The sequence below is a fragment of the Scatophagus argus genome, chromosome 8, assembly GCF_020382885.2.
Source record: "Scatophagus argus isolate fScaArg1 chromosome 8, fScaArg1.pri, whole genome shotgun sequence".
NCBI lineage: Eukaryota > Metazoa > Chordata > Actinopteri > Scatophagidae > Scatophagus > Scatophagus argus.
Genome location: NC_058500.1, coordinates 1,047,980 through 1,068,241, shown reverse-complemented (window position 1 = coordinate 1,068,241; position 20,262 = coordinate 1,047,980). Strand labels below are relative to the sequence as shown.

Here is a 20,262-nt window from a genome sequence, read left to right as displayed (position 1 = left end):
CAATCTGTCTGGCCTCTTAATATGACGTCTCGTCCAACGAAGCTCAACAGATCTCTGAAAGAGCTGAACATTTACAGTCGAGCAAACCATCAGATTGTGGTTCCGTATGAAAAACATCAGAAAATCACAGCACCAAATCAAGCTTTGTTGTAAATAATAGGATAAAAAGATGACTCTGTTCCAGGGGCCCGTTTCATGAAGCAGGTTATGTGGAAACTCTGAGTATGTTAAGCCAGAAATCAGCGAAACCCTGACTAAAGCGTTTCATAAAGCGAGGTAACTCATACTCAGAGTCTGTTACCGCGGTAACTTAGTCTGTGAACGTTACCTGGTCGGGAGCAGGTTTTATCCCAGAAAGCCCGAGTTTGTCTCTGACTCCTCCCCTTTACGGAACATAAGCCTGAACCGTTTCCTTATTCACCGAGTCTCCGTCGAACCTGCTAAGTTTACGAAAATCGAGTGTCTGTTTCTGGAGGAGTCCGTAGACGAAGAAACAATACTGATTCACAGAGAAATGTGATTGCGTCGGGCGAGGATTTTCCGAGCACGTCTGGGTAATTTTTCATCCTGTTCCGACTTTTTATATGAGCCTTATCGTTTTTCGTTACAGTCACTGCAATACATTCACAACCTCATCCGTCCTCTCATCGCTCACATCACCCACCGTGGCCGTGAACTCACCACTGAGCAGATACTTTGCGTTGCTCCACGTTTCTGCAAACGGGAGTGTTTTATACAACACCGGAGATGCAGAGCTCCCTCTGGGATCTTAACGGGCTTAACTTACTCCTGAACTTACCCCGATCTCAGGGTTAACTTACCTCGCTTCTTGAACTCAGAGTCAGAGTACTCAGAGTTTCCACATAACCTGCTTCATGAAACGGGCCCCTGGAGCTGCTCTCACAGTCTTAAAGCGCCGTTTGTTTAGACATCTTTTGAAACTAATTGGAAGTCTAGCGGAGCTGTGAGGAAAATCCACTTTAAGCTGCCGTCTTGGTCCGTGGCTCAACAATGCCCCCGTTTTCATGCTAATTTCTAATTTAATCTGTGTGTGACAGGAATCAGAAGAAATAATAACTGTCCGTAGCCCGCTGCTGTGCGGACACTGCTGCTGTTTTGCCGGTCGTCTGGTGTATTTTGCCCGTTTCCTGGTGCTGCTTTGTTCCTACTCTGGCTCCAGTCACGCCCACCTCACCTGCCTCACCTGGCTTGGTGGTGGCCTTAATCGGTCGCGCCTGCTCTGTTGGACTGTTTGTCCTGCTGTGCCGCGTTCCTCTTACCAGTGCCTTAGCTCAGGTCTATCGTGGGCTGTTTTAGCTTTAACTGTTTTAACCAGCAACCACAGATATTGATAACAGTGGCAGAGACTATAGACTCGTAAGACTCTGCTCATGATCCACGTGTCTTCTTTTAAGCTGAATGAGTGGTGTCTGGTTAACCCTGTTTTCCTCCTTGGAAATTGTGTTAAATTGGTTGGGTTTTTTTGTTTGTTTGTTTTTGTGTAATTGTTATTATTGTTATCATAGTTTATTTGTTTATTTGAAGGTTTCCTCGATTAATAGGCTTTTTGGTGGTAGCTAATATTGTTCGGTTTACTTTAGTTGGTTACTTTGCAGCTGCCTGTTTGACTTGCCTTCAGTTGCTGAGAACCAGTGGTGGTGCTGCTGGTGACCTGGGTGGAGGGCCCCCTTCCTGTCTGTGTGCGAGTTTCTCCTGAGTTGGGTTCATTTTCACTGTAGTGTGTGTGTTCCCACGTGTGGCTGGGGTGGTTTACTTTTGCTGGGATCCCCCCTCACCCCGACCAACCTGCCTCTCACCGGTAATCAGCCACTGAACAGGCCAGTGTATTTTCTTTAGATTGAGTGTGTGAATGTGGGATTTACAGACAATTGTTTAAGCCTGTTTGACTAATAAAATAATTTTTAACTTGGAACCTCGTCTCCCGCCACTCAGTACAACGAACAGGAAAATCGTCAGTGAACTTCTTACAATTAAATTCCTTGGATGAAATTCCCAAGGTGCCGTTGTCTGCTAGTCCTATCATAAACCTCTGCCTCCAGAGCCGCCACATTTATATGTGGATTTTTAACACTCGCGATATTTTTGTTTAGTATTTAAATAAAATTTAAATTTATATCACTACATACATTTATAAGTCCTCATGTGCTGCACCTACATGGCCTAGCAGAAATCTACACAGGAGAAGAGAATGGAGGAAGAGCGGGAAAACAAACAAAGAAGGAAAGAGTTAACGGGGGGTGAGGGATACGTTAACGAGTTGTTGTCAACTCAAGTAACTTAATTTCACACGTCTCTCCTCTGCTCTGCGCACCAATACAGGCGAGCCAACTTGGCTACCTTAATGCTTGGCCGTGCTCATTGATGTGAATGTGGAACGGACAATCCTCAAACGCTGCGTCTGTTAAGAGGTGTAATGGTCATTGGACCGTTATGAAGGATACCACCCATGGAACATTGCACAATGCAGCCATTTGCACAGAACTAAACGAGAACATGGCTAAACGAGAACGTGCCGGGCCCAGCCTTCCAGATCGACGGCCGGCTTCTCTTCCGAGCGGACCGCAGTCAGCTGTCGGGGAAAGCTCGCGGGGGCGGACTATGCGTCTACGTCAATAAAGGTTGGTGTACAAACTGCACAAAGGCTAACAGCCACTGCTCTGAGGCGATAGAGTATATGACGGTGAAATGCCGGCCACACTATCTGCCTCGGGAGTTTACGGCGGTGTTTGTCATGGCTGTTTACGTCGCGCCGGGTGCTAATGCTAGCGAAGCGCTACGCGAGCTACACAATAACATCAGCTCGCTCCAGAACAAGCACCCGGAGGCTTTCTACGTGGTTGCGGGAGATTTCAACCACGTAAACCTGACAGAAACTCTGCCTAAGTTTTACCAGCATGTCACCATCCCGACACGGGGAAATAACACGCTGGACCGTGTTTACACAAACAAACGAGACGCATACAGAGCTGTCCCCCACCCCCACCTCGGCTTCTCCGACCACATCTCCGTCATGCTGGTTCCTGCCTACCGTCCTCTGCTCAAACGCCACACGCCGACACAGAGGACCATCACCGTGTGGCCCAGCGATGCTGTCCCTGCACTACAGGACTGTTTTCAGCGCACAGACTGGCAGGTCTTCATGGAAGCGGCTGTCCGTGAGGGAGAGGTGGACCTGGAGGACTACGCATCTGCTGTCCTCGGTTACATCTACAAGTGTGCAGAGGATGTTACCAGCACCAGGACAGTAACCACCTACGCAAACCAGAAACCCTGGCTGAACACGGAGGTTTGGTCTCTGCTGAAAGCCAGGGATGCTGCGTTTAGGTCAGGTGACAGACTGGCACTCAGGGTGGCGAGAAGAGAGCTGACTGCAGGAGTGAAGAGGGCCAAGACCGCATACGCCCAGAGGATCCAGGGACACTTTGCGTCCAACGATCCACGGAGCATGTGGAGGGGCATAAAGTGCATCACAGACTATAAGACCAAAGATGCACAATGCCTCACGGACCCCTCACTGCCTGAAGCCCTCAACAGCTTCTTCGCCCGCTTTGAGGACCCGGACACCCCCCTCAGCACCAGACTCACCCCCCCACCTGGTGAAGAGCCCCTCAGCGTGACCCCAGCAGAGGTGAGGAGGACCCTCCAGAGGATAAACTCACACAAAGCTGCAGGTCCCGATAATATCCCAGGGCGGGTGCTGAAGGGCACACCAGCGCCTCTACTTCCTCTGAGGCGTGCCGGACTGGGGAGCTCAGTCCTGACATCCTTCTACAGACGTGTGGTGGAGAGTGCTGTCCTGTGCTCCTGCATCACTGTGTGGCACGGCAGCTGCTCTGCAGCAGAGAGGAAGGCTCTGCAGAGGGTGGTGAAAGCTGCACAGAAGACTGTGGGACACAGCCTATCCACCACCACAGACATTTACACCTCCAGGTGCAGGAAAAGGGCCTCCTGCATCATGAAGGACCCCACCCACCCCTCACACAAACTGTTTGCCCCTCTGCCCTCAGGCAGGAGGCTGCGGAGCATCAAGAGCAGGACCACCAGACTGAGGAACAGCTTCTGGGAAGAAGCTGTGAGACTGTTGAACTCTGGAGGACCTCTGTAGCCCCTGCCGCCACCCCCATACCTCACACCCCACACACACACACACACACACACCCTTCCCGACAACCACCCACGGAACATTGCACAATGCAGCCATTTGCACAGAACTCTGAACTACTCATTTCATTTGCACTACTGTCGTTCATTTGCACTACTCCGCCATTTGCACAATATCGCAGTACTGTGGATATCTCTTATTCTGATTGTTTTTTTTATATGTATATAGTGTTGTTTATATTTATTTGCATTAGGTATTTTGTTAGGGGGCGGCACGGTGGTGCAGTGGTTAGCACTGTCGCCTCATAGCAAGAGGGTTCCAGGTTCGAATCCCGGTCCTGTATGTTGGCCCTGCGATTGACTGGCGACCGGTCCAGGGTGAACCCCGCCTCTCGCCCGTGGTCAGCTGGGATAGGCTCCAGCCCCACCCGCGACCCTGACAGATAAGCGGTATAGAAAATGGATGGATGGATTTTGTTAGGTAATTGGACTTAACCGGGACCGGGCAAACTAATTTCGTTCCACCTCGTGTTTCTACATGTGTGAAATGACAATAAAGCTCCTTGAATCCTTGAATCCTTGAATGTAACTCGTCTCTGCGTTGTATATTTTTTTTAGTGAAAAGCCAACTCAGTGAATTTGGTTCAACTCACCATTTATTGCCCATATCCTGGGAAAACAGGAGCAAAAATGTCTCACAGGCAGGACTGTAATAAACCACGACGTGACGAACACACACTGAAATACACAAACTAAGATTAGCCATTATTGTAGCATTTAAACTAGCGACTTTCCTTTAATTGGGTGCACTTAAACATATAAAAGTAAAATGGAAAAATTAAAAATACAATGGACAGTCTAGTTGCTGTCGCATTTAAGAAATGTCAAGCCATACAAATACTATATAAATTTACAGTGTAGAATAAGTTCATCCTTTTATTAGCAGACCTTATTACGACACGACTCACCACATGGACAGCATGGAGCAAACTGTGTTATCCCAATGGCAAGTGGAACAACAATAACGCCAAGGGAAGTTATTACCCTGTTACAGAGGCATCACAGTACATCTGATTTGCACATCCAGGGGAAAGCTCATTCACACAAGGTAAAATATTCAATTCAAACTACTTACATGGCATAGAAGAACTCTTTCCAACAGGATCTGGAAAAATGTGAAAAAAGTGGAGCAAGAGAACAAGAGAAGAGGGGGAAAAAACAGCTTCTCCTGGTGATGGGTGCTGACGACGCCAGGATCTCCTGGATTGCTGACTACTTGACAGGCAGGCCACAGTTTGTCCGGCTGGGCAACGTCCTGTCTGATGTGGTGGTCAGTGATGTAGGAGCTCCACAGGAACTGTGCTTTCTCCCTTCCTCTTCACCTGATACACCACTGACTTTCAGTACAACTCTGAGTCATGTCACCTGCAGAAGTTTTCTGATGACTCAGCTGTTGTCGGGTGTATTAGAGAGGGAGAGGAGGGCGAGTACAGGACACTGGTGGACAACTTTGTAGAGCGGTCCGAACAGAATCACCTGGAACCGAATGTCAACAAGACCAAAGAGATGGTGATCGACTTCAGGAGGAAGGGGACGCCTTCATGGCCACTATGGATCAGAGGGGAGGTGGTGGAGGAGGAGGTGGAGGACTACAGATACCTGGGTGTGGTGATCGGCAACAGACTGGACTGGACATCTAACACCGAGGCGGTGTACAAGAAGGGGATGAGCAGACTCTGTTTCCTGAGGAAGCTGAGATCCTTCAACGTGTGCAGCAAGATGTTGGAGATCTTCTACCAGTCTGTTGTTGCCATTTTCTCTGCTGTTGTGTGTTGGGGCAGCAGCATCAGAGCCAGCGACGCTAACAGACTTGATAAGATCATGAAGAGGGCTGGCTCTGTACTCGGTCTCAGGCTGGAGTCTGTTGAGACCGTGGTGGGGAGCAGGACGCTGAACAAACTGTTATCCATGGTGGACAACGATCAGCACCTCCTCCATCACACAGCAGACAGACAGAGGAGCACCTTCTCCCACAGGCTGCTACAGGAAGTCTCTCCTGCCACACGCCATCACACTGTACAATAACAGCTAAACTCTGCTCATAACATACAGTCATTGCGTACTTTATATGTTTTTACACACTTGCTTCACTGCACCTTACATTCTATTTTTGCACAGCAGCCAATGCTGTTTATTTGTTGTATATACATTTTGTATTGCTTTGTATATTGCTATTTTAACATAATTTACGCAGATTGTTCTTTTTCTTTTTACGGCATCGTCACTGTGTGTAATGCTGCTGCTGCTGCACTGTAATTTCCCAGCCTGGGATCAATAAAGTATATCTATCTATCTATCTGAGTATGAAAGCGGCATCCTGGAAAGAGAGCGTCGCCACTTTGTCAAACACACGACTGTATAAAGGATGTCACTCTGTGGGCACAAACACTTATCACTGAGCACAGCTCATTGGCAAATGTTTGCATTTTGTTTTTATTCACTTTTCACAGAGCGTCCCAGCTTCTTTGCATTCGGAGTTGTACTGTGCGTCGACAACTACGCAGTATTTAGCAATGAAAAGGTCCCCATGGCTGTCACGCGTGACTTTTGACAAAAGAGCGCTCCTCGTCAAATAGCCTCGTCCCGAGTACACGCTGAAGGGTTTGTTCATGGCGACGTAAGGGAACTAACTTTACTCAGCTGCTCTCCTTTAATGTGTCATATACAAACAGAGTGAAATCATTCGCAAACGAACCGTGTTTGCCGACGATAACGTCTCCACAGAGTGATCCTGAGCCCGTGGAGTAATGTCCTTTATCCCGTCACGTGTTTCACAAAGTGCTGACCCTCGCTCCATCCTTGCCTGGGAACAAGTGAGCCTATCGAAGATGCCCCTTGGACACCCAGTCACGTTGAAACAGCCCCATCCTGGCTACACACTGAAGCGTTGGTTCATGGTGATGTAGACCAGTTAACCCACTTGTTACCAATGAACCTGTTAACCTGTGGACTGCTCCAAACAGGTGTTTCTCAAGCACTCCATGACTTTCCCAGTCTTTTCTTGCCCCTGTCCCACCTTGTGTGGAATTCGGAATAAGCATACGTTTCCAAAAATCAATGAAGTTGAGGTAAAGCATGAAGCGCAGTGTCTTTGTCCTGTTTTCAGCTGAGTATATGTTGAAAGGGATTAGCAAATGATCACACTTTGCATTTTATTTATGCTGTACACTTTGTCCCAACCTTTTTGGAATGGAGACTGTGAAGGTGTGGAAGGTACGAGCAACGCAGCCAAATTTCTCTGTTATTGGCTGCAAGAACCAACACAAAAGTCCTCATCTACTGCCACCATCTGAAGATGTCAAGACCCAGCGGATTACTTCGATTTTGGATGGAAAGACGAAATCTGGCTGCGCATTTTATCGTTCCTCTGTCTTCTTCTTCTGCTTTGTCAGCGAGGGCCGGCATCCGTAAAAGGCTCAAGGATGGATCGAATACCGGCCGTCTGTGACCGCTTGCTTGGCAGCTTTGATTAAATTTGATTAGCGGCCGGCGGCTAATCAGTCCAGGCTAGTGCGGGTCATATTTCTTCTCTGTTACATACAGCGCTGACTGAGTGGTTTAGCCACAAGCTGTTGACGATCCCAAACAGCCCACGGGGCAACGTCTCTCCAAACAGCACAAGGTTTAACGATACTGTTTAACGAAGGGTAACATTGTAGTAGTTAAACACGTCCCTGTGATCAAAGCAAAGGGAGGTGAAGATAAGGTATATAAGCACTGGATTTCCCTCTCAAAGACACTCTGCTACCTGCTACTGCTGCAAGTGCAAACTCACCTGATCGTCACAACAAGGTACGTCTCTCATTCTTACCTTTCATCATGGCATCAGCTGTTTAGATTCTACAGAAAACATTTCTGATCTTTATTACATTTGGCGTTCACGTCAAGAGAAAATCCTCTTTTCATGTGTAATTCTTTTCAAGGCCTTGTTTGTGCAAAACATGTTTTCATTCTATCCTTGTACATCACCAAAAGAGCAGTTTAGAAACTGTTGTGTTAATGTTGTCATTTAAGTTCACATTTAAACACTGAGTCTTTGCACAGATGGATTTTAGTATGGCGGTTCCTCTCTTCACGGCTACGGCCTGTGGAATGTCGCTTGAACCAGGTGTAAGTAATGTGCACAATGAATTATTCATTTGAAAAAAATGACCTTTACCTTTGATTGTAAACTTAAACCAATTTTGAAACTCTGTGTGTCTTTACACAGGTCGTGTTTATAATCCCCCTCTGCACTGGGGAATACTGATGGGAGCACATGTAAGTAATCTGCACACTAAATGATTCATGTTAAAACAGATCTTTGGTGCTGAACAAAAACCCTTTTTTAATTCAAGCGTAAAGTTCCAAATAAAGGCAGATCCAAGCTGAGTGGGGTTCAGTAAAGATCTTTTCTTTATCTTCACAGGCATCCGACACATCTACAGGTTGGTTCTCCTCTGAATTGTTGCTCCGTCCTGCTTCTTTGTGACTGCACTTCAACTTATTGATCAGCCTGCAGAAATCATTTGACTTCTACATTGGATTCTTGTTGCTTATTTCATATCTTTGTTGCAGCTGTGAAGCATTTTCTAACAACAGTTTTGCAGAAGGCTTTAGAAATAAAGTGGGACTTACTGAAGTGAGGAAAGACAAACGATGTGAGCGTGAAAACTGGGTAGCGGAGACCTCTGACGTGCCGTTATTGTTTCTGTCCACAGGGAGAGATGATGGCAGCCATAGCGACTGTGATGGGAAGGCCTCCTCTTTCTGTGCCAGGCACCTGTGAAGATCCCCACCAGGTGCTGACACACGTGCCATCAGGATCCCCACTGATGATGTCACTTCCAGCAGTATGACATCACTGCTGGCAAATCTATTGACAGTTCTGATGAAATTTCAGCACAATCAATAAACAGATGCAAACTCCCCAATAATCTGTCTCGCCTCTTAATATGACGTCTCGTCCAACGAAGCTCAACAGATCTCTGAAAGAGCTGAACATTTACAGTCGAGCAAACCATCAGATTGTGGTTCCGTATGAAAAACATCAGAAAATCACAGCACCAAATCAAGCTTTGTTGTAAATAATAGGATAAAAAGATGACTCTGTTCCAGGGGCCCGTTTCATGAAGCAGGTTATGTGGAAACTCTGAGTATGTTAAGCCAGAAATCAGCGAAACCCTGACTAAAGCGTTTCATAAAGCGAGGTAACTCACACTCAGAGTCTGTTACCGCGGTAACTTAGTCTGTGAACGTTACCTGGTCGGGAGCAGGTTTTATCCCAGAAAGCCCGAGTTTGTCTCTGACTCCTCCCCTTTACGGAACATAAGCCTGAACCGTTTCCTTATTCACCGAGTCTCCGTCGAACCTGCTAAGTTTACGAAAATCGAGTGTCTGTTTCTGGAGGAGTCCGTAGACGAAGAAACAATACTGATTCACAGAGAAATGTGATTGCGTCGGGCGAGGATTTTCCGAGCACGTCTGGGTAATTTTTCATCCTGTTCCGACTTTTTATATGAGCCTTATCGTTTTTCGTTACAGTCACTGCAATACATTCACAACCTCATCCGTCCTCTCATCGCTCACATCACCCACCGTGGCCGTGAACTCACCACTGAGCAGATACTTTGCGTTGCTCCACGTTTCTGCAAACGGGAGTGTTTTATACAACACCGGAGATGCAGAGCTCCCTCTGGGATCTTAACGGGCTTAACTTACTCCTGAACTTACCCCGATCTCAGGGTTAACTTACCTCGCTTCTTGAACTCAGAGTCAGAGTACTCAGAGTTTCCACATAACCTGCTTCATGAAACGGGCCCCTGGAGCTGCTCTCACAGTCTTAAAGCGCCGTTTGTTTAGACATCTTTTGAAACTAATTGGAAGTCTAGCGGAGCTGTGAGGAAAATCCACTTTAAGCTGCCGTCTTGGTCCGTGGCTCAACAATGCCCCCGTTTTCATGCTAATTTCTAATTTAATCTGTGTGTGACAGGAATCAGAAGAAATAATAACTGTCCGTAGCCCGCTGCTGTGCGGACACTGCTGCTGTTTTGCCGGTCGTCTGGTGTATTTTGCCCGTTTCCTGGTGCTGCTTTGTTCCTACTCTGGCTCCAGTCACGCCCACCTCACCTGCCTCACCTGGCTTGGTGGTGGCCTTAATCGGTCGCGCCTGCTCTGTTGGACTGTTTGTCCTGCTGTGCCGCGTTCCTCTTACCAGTGCCTTAGCTCAGGTCTATCGTGGGCTGTTTTAGCTTTAACTGTTTTAACCAGCAACCACAGATATTGATAACAGTGGCAGAGACTATAGACTCGTAAGACTCTGCTCATGATCCACGTGTCTTCTTTTAAGCTGAATGAGTGGTGTCTGGTTAACCCTGTTTTCCTCCTTGGAAATTGTGTTAAATTGGTTGGGGTTTTTTTGTTTGTTTGTTTTAGTGTAATTGTTATTATTGTTATCATAGTTTATTTGTTTATTTGAAGGTTTCCTCGATTAATAGGCTTTTTGGTGGTAGCTAATATTGTTCGGTTTACTTTAGTTGGTTACTTTGCAGCTGCCTGTTTGACTTGCCTTCAGTTGCTGAGAACCAGTGGTGGTGCTGCTGGTGACCTGGGTGGAGGGCCCCCTTCCTGTCTGTGTGCGAGTTTCTCCTGAGTTGGGTTCATTTTCACTGTAGTGTGTGTGTTCCCACGTGTGGCTGGGGTGGTTTACTTTTGCTGGGATCCCCCCTCACCCCGACCAACCTGCCTCTCACCGGTAATCAGCCACTGAACAGGCCAGTGTATTTTCTTTAGATTGAGTGTGTGAATGTGGGATTTACAGACAATTGTTTAAGCCTGTTTGACTAATAAAATAATTTTTAACTTGGAACCTCGTCTCCCGCCACTCACTACAACGAACAGGAAAATCGTCAGTGAACTTCTTACAATTAAATTCCTTGGATGAAATTCCCAAGGTGCCGTTGTCTGCTAGTCCTATCATAAACCTCTGCCTCCAGAGCCGCCACATTTATATGTGGATTTTTAACACTCGCGATATTTTTGTTTAGTATTTATATATCACTACATACATTTATAAGTCCTCATGTGCTGCACCTACATGGCCTAGCAGAAATCTACACAGGAGAAGAGAATGGAGGAAGAGCGGGAAAACAAACAAAGAAGGAAAGAGTTAACGGGGGGTGAGGGATACGTTAACGAGTTGTTGTCAACTCAAGTAACTTAATTTCACACGTCTCTCCTCTGCTCTGCGCACCAATACAGGCGAGCCAACTTGGCTACCTTAATGCTTGGCCGTGCTCATTGATGTGAATGTGGAACGGACAATCCTCAAACGCTGCGTCTGTTAAGAGGTGTAATGGTCATTGGACCGTTATGAAGGATACCACCCATGGAACATTGCACAATGCAGCCATTTGCACAGAACTAAACGAGAACATGGCTAAACGAGAACGTGCCGGGCCCAGCCTTCCAGATCGACGGCCGGCTTCTCTTCCGAGCGGACCGCAGTCAGCTGTCGGGGAAAGCTCGCGGGGGCGGACTATGCGTCTACGTCAATAAAGGTTGGTGTACAAACTGCACAAAGGCTAACAGCCACTGCTCTGAGGCGATAGAGTATATGACGGTGAAATGCCGGCCACACTATCTGCCTCGGGAGTTTACGGCGGTGTTTGTCATGGCTGTTTACGTCGCGCCGGGTGCTAATGCTAGCGAAGCGCTACGCGAGCTACACAATAACATCAGCTCGCTCCAGCACAAGCACCCGGAGGCTTTCTACGTGGTTGCGGGAGATTTCAACCACGTAAACCTGACAGACACTCTGCCTAAGTTTTACCAGCATGTCACCATCCCGACACGGGGAAATAACACGCTGGACCGTGTTTACACAAACAAACGAGACGCATATAGAGCTGTCCCCCACCCCCACCTCGGCTTCTCCGACCACATCTCCGTCATGCTGGTTCCTGCCTACCGTCCTCTGCTCAAACGCCACACGCCGACACAGAGGACCATCACCGTGTGGCCCAGCGATGCTGTCCCTGCACTACAGGACTGTTTTCAGCGCACAGACTGGCAGGTCTTCATGGAAGCGGCTGTCCGTGAGGGAGAGGTGGACCTGGAGGACTACGCATCTGCTGTCCTCGGTTACATCTACAAGTGTGCAGAGGATGTTACCAGCACCAGGACAGTAACCACCTACGCAAACCAGAAACCCTGGCTGAACACGGAGGTTTGGTCTCTCCTGAAAGCCAGGGATGCTGCGTTTAGGTCAGGTGACAGACTGGCACTCAGGGTGGCGAGAAGAGAGCTGACTGCAGGAGTGAAGAGGGCCAAGACCGCATACGCCCAGAGGATCCAGGGACACTTTGCGTCCAACGATCCACGGAGCATGTGGAGGGGCATAAAGTGCATCACAGACTATAAGACCAAAGATGCACAATGCCTCACGGACCCCTCACTGCCTGAAGCCCTCAACAGCTTCTTCGCCCGCTTTGAGGACCCGGACACCCCCCTCAGCACCAGACTCACCCCCCCACCTGGTGAAGAGCCCCTCAGCGTGACCCCAGCAGAGGTGAGGAGGACCCTCCAGAGGATAAACTCACACAAAGCTGCAGGTCCCGATAATATCCCAGGGCGGGTGCTGAAGGGCACACCAGCGCCTCTACTTCCTCTGAGGCGTGCCGGACTGGGGAGCTCAGTCCTGACATCCTTCTACAGACGTGTGGTGGAGAGTGCTGTCCTGTGCTCCTGCATCACTGTGTGGCACGGCAGCTGCTCTGCAGCAGAGAGGAAGGCTCTGCAGAGGGTGGTGAAAGCTGCACAGAAGACTGTGGGACACAGCCTATCCACCACCACAGACATTTACACCTCCAGGTGCAGGAAAAGGGCCTCCTGCATCATGAAGGACCCCACCCACCCCTCACACAAACTGTTTGCCCCTCTGCCCTCAGGCAGGAGGCTGCGGAGCATCAAGAGCAGGACCACCAGACTGAGGAACAGCTTCTGGGAAGAAGCTGTGAGACTGTTGAACTCTGGAGGACCTCTGTAGCCCCTGCCGCCACCCCCATACCTCACACCCCACACACACACACACACACACACCCTTCCCGACAACCACCCACGGAACATTGCACAATGCAGCCATTTGCACAGAACTCTGAACTACTCATTTCATTTGCACTACTGTCGTTCATTTGCACTACTCCGCCATTTGCACAATATCGCAGTACTGTGGATATCTCTTATTCTGATTGTTTTTTTTATATGTATATAGTGTTGTTTATATTTATTTGCATTAGGTATTTTGTTAGGGGGCGGCACGGTGGTGCAGTGGTTAGCACTGTCGCCTCATAGCAAGAGGGTTCCAGGTTCGAATCCCGGTCCTGTATGTTGGCCCTGCGATTGACTGGCGACCGGTCCAGGGTGAACCCCGCCTCTCGCCCGTGGTCAGCTGGGATAGGCTCCAGCCCCACCCGCGACCCTGACAGATAAGCGGTATAGAAAATGGATGGATGGATTTTGTTAGGTAATTGGACTTAACCGGGACCGGGCAAACTAATTTCGTTCCACCTCATGTTTCTACATGTGTGAAATGACAATAAAGCTCCTTGAATCCTTGAATCCTTGAATGTAACTCGTCTCTGCGTTGTGTATTTTTTTTAGTGAAAAGCCAACTCAGTGAATTTGGTTCAACTCACCATTTATTGCCCATATCCTGGGAAAACAGGAGCAAAAATGTCTCACAGGCAGGACTGTAATAAACCACGACGTGACGAACACACACTGAAATACACAAACTAAGATTAGCCATTATTGTAGCATTTAAACTAGCGACTTTCCTTTAATTGGGTGCACTTAAACATATAAAAGTAAAATGGAAAAATTAAAAATACAATGGACAGTCTAGTTGCTGTCGCATTTAAGAAATGTCAAGCCATACAAATACTATATAAATTTACAGTGTAGAATAAGTTCATCCTTTTATTAGCAGACCTTATTACGACACGACTCACCACATGGACAGCATGGAGCAAACTGTGTTATCCCAATGGCAAGTGGAACAACAATAACGCCAAGGGAAGTTATTACCCTGTTACAGAGGCATCACAGTACATCTGATTTGCACATCCAGGGGAAAGCTCATTCACACAAGGTAAAATATTCAATTCAAACTACTTACATGGCATAGAAGAACTCTTTCCAACAGGATCTGGAAAAATGTGAAAAAAGTGGAGCAAGAGAACAAGAGAAGAGGGGGAAAAAACAGCTTCTCCTGGTGATGGGTGCTGACGACGCCAGGATCTCCTGGATTGCTGACTACTTGACAGGCAGGCCACAGTTTGTCCGGCTGGGCAACGTCCTGTCTGATGTGGTGGTCAGTGATGTAGGAGCTCCACAGGAACTGTGCTTTCTCCCTTCCTCTTCACCTGATACACCACTGACTTTCAGTACAACTCTGAGTCATGTCACCTGCAGAAGTTTTCTGATGACTCAGCTGTTGTCGGGTGTATTAGAGAGGGAGAGGAGGGCGAGTACAGGACACTGGTGGACAACTTTGTAGAGCGGTCCGAACAGAATCACCTGGAACCGAATGTCAACAAGACCAAAGAGATGGTGATCGAGTTCAGGAGGAAGGGGACGCCTTCATGGCCACTACGGATCAGGGGGGAGGTGGTGGAGGAGGAGGTGGAGGACTACAGATACCTGGGTGTGGTGATCGGCAACAGACTGGACTGGACATCTAACACCGAGGCGGTGTACAAGAAGGGGATGAGCAGACTCTGTTTCCTGAGGAAGCTGAGATCCTTCAACGTGTGCAGCAAGATGTTGGAGATCTTCTACCAGTCTGTTGTTGCCATTTTCTCTGCTGTTGTGTGTTGGGGCAGCAGCATCAGAGCCAGCGACGCTAACAGACTTGATAAGATCATGAAGAGGGCTGGCTCTGTACTCGGTCTCAGGCTGGAGTCTGTTGAGACCGTGGTGGGGAGCAGGACGCTGAACAAACTGTTATCCATGGTGGACAACGATCAGCACCTCCTCCATCACACAGCAGACAGACAGAGGAGCACCTTCTCCCACAGGCTGCTACAGGAAGTCTCTCCTGCCACACGCCATCACACTGTACAATAACAGCTAAACTCTGCTCATACCATACAGTCATTGCGTACTTTATATGTTTTTACACACTTGCTTCACTGCACCTTACATTCTATTTTTGCACAGCAGCCAATGCTGTTTATTTGTTGTATATACATTTTGTATTGCTTTGTATATTGCTATTTTAACATAATTTACGCAGATTGTTCTTTTTCTTTTTACGGCATCGTCACTGTGTGTAATGCTGCTGCTGCTGCACTGTAATTTCCCAGCCTGGGATCAATAAAGTATATCTATCTATCTATCTGAGTATGAAAGCGGCATCCTGGAAAGAGAGCGTCGCCACTTTGTCAAACACACGACTGTATAAAGGATGTCACTCTGTGGGCACAAACACTTATCACTGAGCACAGCTCATTGGCAAATGTTTGCATTTTGTTTTTATTCACTTTTCACAGAGCGTCCCAGCTTCTTTGCATTCGGAGTTGTACTGTGCGTCGACAACTACGCAGTATTTAGCAATGAAAAGGTCCCCATGGCTGTCACGCGTGACTTTTGACAAAAGAGCGCTCCTCGTCAAATAGCCTCGTCCCGAGTACACGCTGAAGGGTTTGTTCATGGCGACGTGAGGGAACTAACTTTACTCAGCTGCTCTCCTTTAATGTGTCATATACAAACAGAGTGAAATCATTCGCAAACGAACCGTGTTTGCCGACGATAACGTCTCCACAGAGTGATCCTGAGCCCGTGGAGTAATGTCCTTTATCCCGTCACGTGTTTCACAAAGTGCTGACCCTCGCTCCATCCTTGCCTGGGAACAAGTGAGCCTATCGAAGATGCCCCTTGGACACCCAGTCACGTTGAAACAGCCCCATCCTGGCTACACACTGAAGCGTTGGTTCATGGTGATGTAGACCAGTTAACCCACTTGTTACCAATGAACCTGTTAACCTGTGGACTGCTCCAAACAGGTGTTTCTCAAGCACTCCATGACTTTCCCAGTCTTTTCTTGCCCCTGTCCCACCTTGTGTGGAATTCGGAATAAGCATACGTTTCCAAAAATCAATGAAGTTGAGGTAAAGCATGAAGCGCAGTGTCTTTGTCCTGTTTTCAGCTGAGTATATGTTGAAAGGGATTAGCAAATGATCACACTTTGCATTTTATTTATGCTGTACACTTTGTCCCAACCTTTTTGGAATGGAGACTGTGAAGGTGTGGAAGGTACGAGCAACGCAGCCAAATTTCTCTGTTATTGGCTGCAAGAACCAACACAAAAGTCCTCATCTACTGCCACCATCTGAAGATGTCAAGACCCAGCGGATTACTGGCTGGAAATCTGGCTGCGCATTTTATCGTTCCTCTGTCTTCTTCTTCTGCTTTGTCAGCGAGGGCCGGCATCCGTAAAAGGCTCAAGGATGGATCGAATACCGGCCGTCTGTGACCGCTTGCTTGGCAGCTTTGATTAAATTTGATTAGCGGCCGGCGGCTAATCAGTCCAGGCTAGTGCGGGTCATATTTCTTCTCTGTGACCTACAGCGCTGACTGAGTGGTTTAGCCACAAGCTGTTGACGATCCCAAACAGCCCACGGGGCAACGTCTCTCCAAACAGCACAAGGTTTAACGATACTGTTTAACGAAGGGTAACATTGTAGTAGTTAAACACGTCCCTGTGATCAAAGCAAAGGGAGGTGAAGATAAGGTATATAAGCACTGGATTTCCCTCTCAAAGACACTCTGCTACCTGCTACTGCTGCAAGTGCAAACTCACCTGATCGTCACAACAAGGTACGTCTCTCATTCTTACCTTTCATCATGGCATCAGCTGTTTAGATTCTACAGAAAACATTTCTGATCTTTATTACATTTGGCGTTCACGTCAAGAGAAAATCCTCTTTTCATGTGTAATTCTTTTCAAGGCCTTGTTTGTGCAAAACATGTTTTCATTCTATCCTTGTACATCACCAAAAGAGCAGTTTAGAAACTGTTGTGTTAATGTTGTCATTTAAGTTCACATTTAAACACTGAGTCTTTGCACAGATGGATTTTAGTATGGGGGTTCCTCTCTTCACGGCTACGGCCTGTGGAATGTCGCTTGAACCAGGTGTAAGTAATGTGCACAATGAATTATTCATTTGAAAAAAATGACCTTTACCTTTGATTGTAAACTTAAACCAATTTTGAAACTCTGTGTGTCTTTACACAGGTCGTGTTTATAATCCCCCTCTGCACTGGGGAATACTGATGGGAGCACATGTAAGTAATCTGCACACTAAATGATTCATGTTAAAACAGATCTTTGGTGCTGAACAAAAACCCTTTTTTAATTCAAGCGTAAAGTTCCAAATAAAGGCAGATCCAAGCTGAGTGGGGTTCAGTAAAGATCTTTTCTTTATCTTCACAGGCATCCGACACATCTACAGGTTGGTTCTCCTCTGAATTGTTGCTCCGTCCTGCTTCTTTGTGACTGCACTTCAACTTATTGATCAGCCTGCAGAAATCATTTGACTTCTACATTGGATTCTTGTTGCTTATTTCATATCTTTGTTGCAGCTGTGAAGCATTTTCTAACAACAGTTTTGCAGAAGGCTTTAGAAATAAAGTGGGACTTACTGAAGTGAGGAAAGACAAACGATGTGAGCGTGAAAACTGGGTAGCGGAGACCTCTGACGTGCCGTTATTGTTTCTGTCCACAGGGAGAGATGATGGCAGCCATAGCGACTGTGATGGGAAGGCCTCCTCTTTCTGTGCCAGGCACCTGTGAAGATCCCCACCAGGTGCTGACACACGTGCCATCAGGATCCCCACTGATGATGTCACTTCCAGCAGTATGACATCACTGCTGGCAAATCTATTGACAGTTCTGATGAAATTTCAGCACAATCAATAAACAGATGCAAACTCCCCAATAATCTGTCTCGCCTCTTAATATGACGTCTCGTCCAACGAAGCTCAACAGATCTCTAAAAGAGCTGAACATTTACAGTCGAGCAAACCATCAGATTGTGGTTCCGTATGAAAAACATCAGAAAATCACAGCACCAAATCAAGCTTTGTTGTAAATAATAGGATAAAAAGATGACTCTGTTCCAGGGGCCCGTTTCATGAAGCAGGTTATGTGGAAACTCTGAGTATGTTAAGCCAGAAATCAGCGAAACCCTGACTAAAGCGTTTCATAAAGCGAGGTAACTCACACTCAGAGTCTGTTACCGCGGTAACTTAGTCTGTGAACGTTACCTGGTCGGGAGCAGGTTTTATCCCAGAAAGCCCGAGTTTGTCTCTGACTCCTCCCCTTTACGGAACATAAGCCTGAACCGTTTCCTTATTCACCGAGTCTCCGTCGAACCTGCTAAGTTTACGAAAATCGAGTGTCTGTTTCTGGAGGAGTCCGTAGACGAAGAAACAATACTGATTCACAGAGAAATGTGATTGCGTCGGGCGAGGATTTTCCGAACACGTCTGGGTAATTTTTCATCCTGTTCCGATTTTTTATATGAGCCTTATCGTTTTTCGTTACAGTCACTGCAATACATTCACAACCTCATCCGTCCTCTCATCGCTCACATCACCCACCGTGGCCGTGAACTCACCACTGAGCAGATACTTTGCGTTGCTCTGCGTTTCTGCAAACGGGAGTGTTTTATACAACATGCAGAGCACATAAGTAAAGCAGCTGTTTGCAGAGCTGTCAGAAAGCTGAGCCTCGCTCTGAAACGGTTTCTCTCAGTTTGTCTTGTTTTTCCTGGCCACAAGCCTGTGAGAGCCATCAAATGGGACTGCGGGTAAATAATTTCAAATGAACAATAATTTTTCTGTTAACATGTTGCTGAGACCTCTGGGAGCAAAGACTTGAATGTCTTTTAGGATTTCCAAATGTGATTGGCTGCATTGATGGCACTCACATTCCTATCACTGCTTCTTCACAATATGAATATTATGTGAACAGGAAGTCCTCCAACAGCATTAATGTGCAGGTACACACATTGACTGCTACCTTTAAATGTCAGAGCACAAACATTTCAACTAAGCTGTCTCATTTTCTGTACTGTTAAAATCATTTGTGATGCAGCTCACATCATTACAAATGTGGAAGCCAAGTGGCCTGGGTCTGTGCATGACTCCTGTATGTTTGTTGAACCTGCTTCATGAAACGGATCCCTGCTCAATTTGGAAGCCCATTTCCGCCAAAAAAAAAAAAAAAAACAAAAGAAAAAAGAAAAAAAATGAAAACATCAAATGAAAAAATCACATAAATCACATACTAAGTCATAATTATGAGATAAAAAGTCGAAATTATGAGATAAAATGTCATAATTATGAGATAAATAGTCGAAATTATTAGAAAAAAAAGACATAATTATGAGATAAAAGGCAAAAAATTATGAGATAAAAAGTCAGAATTATGAGATAAAAAGTTTAAAGTATGAGATACTAAGTGCGCATGTTTTTATTGCGCCATCTTCAAGGGTCTCACTTCACCGAAACAGGGGTCCGTTTCATGAAGCAGGTTCAACAAACTCCGAGTATGTATGTTAACTCTGAGTTGACAAACCCTGAGATGAAAAACTCAGAGTTTCCTGATTCAACAAAGCGGATTTGCATTAGTTTTGTCGACTCTGAGTATGTTAACTCTGAGTATGTTGAGGCAAGCTCGTGCACCGCCACTCTACAAAAAGCCCTCATCAATGGAGCCCCGATTCACTGATTCACCACGGAGGCCGGAGGGCAAAGAAAGCGCTCAGCATATTTTTCACCGCTGGAGCTGGAAATTTTGATGGAGGCGTACGGTGAATATCGGTATATAATCCGGAAAAAAGTAACACCTGCGGCAAAAGGAAAGAGAAAACGCGTGGGGAAAAAATCACTGCTCGAGTCAATGCGTAAGTTTTGTGTTTTATCACTCATAAAATATTGCATGTAAAATATGGTATTGACCCTCTGTTCATGTAGGTGCAACCCAGGGGGTGAAAAACGGGTGAAATATAAAAATATAATTCAGTCAGGTGAGGC

At 46.7% G+C, this 20,262-nt stretch overlaps 2 long non-coding RNA genes across 2 annotated transcripts; both read left to right on the top strand.

Moving 5' to 3' along the window:
* The first annotated feature begins 7,897 nt into the window (after window positions 1–7,897).
* LOC124063974 lies at window positions 7,898–9,095 on the top strand. Its single transcript, XR_006844189.1, has 5 exons — window positions 7,898–7,974; window positions 8,227–8,292; window positions 8,393–8,442; window positions 8,591–8,609; window positions 8,883–9,095. It is a non-coding gene; the product is annotated as an uncharacterized LOC124063974 (long non-coding RNA).
* An 8,207-nt stretch (window positions 9,096–17,302) lies between these two features.
* LOC124063987 lies at window positions 17,303–18,161 on the top strand. The gene is made up of 4 exons (XR_006844193.1): window positions 17,303–17,358; window positions 17,459–17,508; window positions 17,657–17,675; window positions 17,949–18,161. It is a non-coding gene; the product is annotated as an uncharacterized LOC124063987 (long non-coding RNA).
* The last annotated feature ends 2,101 nt before the right edge of the window (window positions 18,162–20,262 follow it).